This window comes from Macaca thibetana, chromosome 12 (genome assembly GCF_024542745.1).
Source record: "Macaca thibetana thibetana isolate TM-01 chromosome 12, ASM2454274v1, whole genome shotgun sequence".
NCBI lineage: Eukaryota > Metazoa > Chordata > Mammalia > Primates > Cercopithecidae > Macaca > Macaca thibetana.
The window spans coordinates 47,375,958-47,379,767 of record NC_065589.1 but is presented as its reverse complement, the minus strand read 5'-3'; the positions used below and the strand labels follow the sequence as shown (position 1 = coordinate 47,379,767).

The 3,810-nt window shown below is 39.6% G+C and overlaps 1 pseudogene; it reads left to right on the top strand.

The window, feature by feature from the left end:
- The first annotated feature begins 3,371 nt into the window (after positions 1 to 3,371).
- LOC126933347 (uncharacterized) lies at positions 3,372 to 3,484 on the top strand (annotated as a pseudogene).
- Positions 3,485 to 3,810: the final 326 nt, after the last annotated feature.

Sequence of the window (3,810 nt, the reverse complement as noted above, 5' to 3'; positions counted from 1 at the left end):
AAAAAATCAGTTCTAAAAGTTTAGAAGGTCCCTAATAATCTATATATTGTTAAATTATTTCAAAATTGTTTATAAAGAGATTATGTAGCTGTTACATATTCCTGGATAACTTTAGTTGGCAGAATATAATCTCTCAAAAGTTTTGGCCATTTTTGTTTTTTATGTAATTCTATTTGATATTAGTTCAGAGAGGCCCAAAATTAAAATTAATGTGTATTTCCCTAATGAGAGTGACTTCATGATTTGCATTCACATTAATTTTCAACAGCCTTACTTAAAATTGTTTTGAATTAGAGTTTTGTAATTAGGACTTAACATTTAAATCATATTCAGGAGACTGTGCATATGGTTAAACAGACTGCCAGAATAAATTATGAGCTAACAAAATAGTAACCTATTACTTAAAGGCATTTGGTAAGTCATATTATATTTATCCTTTTACATCTTCTTACGAAAATATTCTCTTAGGTTTCTTAGCCACAGTTCATCCCTCTCATTTGACCCACACTTGCTCACAGTGATGTCACCTTCACCATTCCATCCCAGACCTTCAAACCTTTGTGAAATCCTGTGAGCCAATGACACAAGGGGGAAATTCAGTAAAATACTAACACATTTATGTTCCTGCCAACCTGAGGTCTGATCTCTTTTCCCCAAATCATAGCGTAGCCTCCAATAATTCATTTCCCAATTTAAAATATCACCTTCCCAATATTCTATTTAGAAATTGGCAAAAACTATAAGATTAGGTTTCTTGCCTGACAACCCTCCCATGTTCCATTCATGCCCAGCTTTTTATATCCTAGCATTGTCTGTTTACCTCTACTGCAAGATTTCACAGCCTCAACACTCCTGATATTTGGGGCCTGGTGATTGTTTGTTGTGGGGGGCTGTTGTATGCATCATAGGATGTTAGCATCCCTGAGTTGTGCCCACCAGAAATGCCAATAACAACTCCTCCCACCCCCACCCTAGTTGTAACAACCAAAAATGTTTTCAGATGGAATCAAATGTCTTCTGGGGATATAGGGGGAAGGACAAATTGCCCCAGTTGAGAACTACAGCTCTGTGATGACTGAAGTTAAAGGTTTTTCCAAATGACACAATTAGGATTCACATTCAAAGATCACTGGGATTCAAATCCACATCATCTTAATCCACAATGCATTGTCTTTCCCATAAAATGGAAATCTTGTACTAGATAGATGCCAATTTAGTCATGGCATGCTGCTGAAGATCATGAGTGTAATGACATGTGATGGTTAACTGTATGTGTCAATTTGGAGGGTGTTTTTGGATGAGATTAACATTTAAATCAGTAAACTTTAAGTAGATTGCCTTCTATAACGTGGGTGGGCCTCATTCAATCAGTTGAAAGCCTAAGAACAAAGATTGGCCACCCCCTCAAGAAAGAAATTCTAGCAGACTCTCTTGAGATGGAAATGCACCATCAGCTCTTCTGGGTCTAAAGTCTTCTGGCCCACACTGAAGATTGTGGACTTACCAACTTCCATAATTGTATGCACCAATTCTTATAATATATAATGTATATACATACTATTGATTCAGTGTCTCTGGAGAATCCTAATGAATACATGGCATAATAGAAATAACAATATGTATGTTTTCTTGCCCTTCACACGCTCTTCCCCGAGTCAGCAGAGTCACCCACATTGCCTTGAGAAGGGAAAGCAATATTTATTTTTGACTCCTGAATATTGTCAAAGAATCAAAAGGGAAGGTTTAAGGGAAGTAACACCCAGAGTATCTATGATAACAGAAAAATTATAAAGAAAGTAGAGAAGGTGAGAGGCGTGGGGCAAGAGACAATGGTCTGGTCCTGGTGGATCCCATGAAAAGGTGCAGAACTAATACCGAGAGCCCAAAGAACACTTGGGGGATGGTCAGTGCTTGGGAGCCAGGCCAAGGCCTGGAGGAGACCAAGTGAGGGAGCACCTTGCATCACCTGGATGATGGAGAACCACACTGACTGCAATCTGGTAATTACAGTGTGGCCATCAGCTGCCCATGTGTTGCCTGTGAATTGTGCTGCAAGACTTTTCAGAGGCCCACTCAAACTGCTCAATGTAGAAGGAACCCCTCTTTATCAATGGTCAGGGCACTTATAAGCCTCTTTGCAAACAGAGATTTGGGTTCCTGGGTACTCAGAGAAAAGGAAGGGAAAGTTCCTGCTTCGGTGAAATCAGGAATGTTCATGCTGTGCCTCCTCATGCTGAGAATGACATCTAGTGATAAAGAAAGGTCATGAGATGGGAAGTATAGTCTTTACTATGTTGAGTAGAGCAGAAAATGCTGCAAAGCTAAATATAACACAGAGATACAGGGTCACCTTTAGTGTGGCTTTTTAAGTTCTGAGAAATCAAACTTTCCTATAGCTGCTTTGTTTTAAGTCATAAATAGCTTTTCTGATTGTGTGCTCTTTTTCAAAAGAATAGAGCTCCACTTACATGCAGATAACATACCTATATTATGACATCTACAGGTGTTGGGAGCAAGCCCCCAAAATCTGGTCATAAACTGGCCCCAAAACTGGCCATAAACAAAATCTCTGCAGCACTGTGACACGTTCATAATGGCCCTAACGCCTAAGCTGGAAGGTTGTGGGTTTACAGGAATGAGGGCAAGGAACATCTGGCCTGCCCAGGGTGGTAAACCGCTTAAAGGCATTCGTAAGCCACAAACAATAGCATGAGCGATCTATGTCTTAAGGGAGTGTTCCTGCTGCAGTTAACTAGCCCAACCTATTCTTTTAATTTGGCCCATCCCTTGGTTTCCCATAAGGGATACTTTTAGTTAATTTATTATCTATAGAAACAATGCTAATGACTGGTTTGCTGTTAATAAATATGTGGGTAAATCTCTGTTCGGGGCTCTCAGCTCTGAAGGCTGTGAGACCCCTGATTTCCCACTTCATGCCTCTCTATTTCTGTGTATGTGTCTTTAATACCATTAACACTGCTGGGTTAGGGTCTCCCCGACCGAGCTGGTCTTGGCAATAGGTTCTTAGCTTATTTGTATAAATAAAATTATTTCAGCTGGGTGTGGTGGCTCACGCCCATAATCCCAGCACTTTGCGGGGCTGAGGCGGAAGGATCACCTGAAGACCGGAGGTTGAGACCAGCCTGGCTAACATGACAAAACCCCATCTCTACTAAAAATACAAAAAATTAGCATGGCTGTGTAATCCCAGCTATTCGGGGGACTGAGACAGAAGAATCATTTAAACCCAGGGGGCGGAGTTTGCAGTGAGCTGAGATCACGCCACTGTACTCCAGCCTGGGCAACAGAATGAGACTCTGTCTCAAAAAAAATTTTTTTTAATTATTTGTATCAATAATATATCATATGAAGTGCTCCCTTAGACAGCATATATACTAAAATTGGAACAATACAGAGAAGATTAGCATGGCCCCTGAGCAAGGATGACATGCAAATTCATGAAGCATTCCAAAAACATTTTTTTAACAATAATAATAATATATCACATGAAAATGGCTAAACATAATTCACCAATTTTGAATTATGTGTTTGGAATAATCTGACTTAAAATATAGGTTAATCTACCCTACGAGCAGACCCAGAAATTCCACTCATAAGAATGTACCCATGAGAAATGTGTATATGTGTCCACCAAAAGACATGTACAAGAAAGCACATGGCAGCTGTACTCATTAAAGCTCAAGACTGGAAACAACCCAAATAACCATCAGTGAGAGACTGAATAAACAAATATAGGTTTAGGCATACAACAGAATGCTATACAGTGCTTTAAAAGGAATGAGCTGTTTA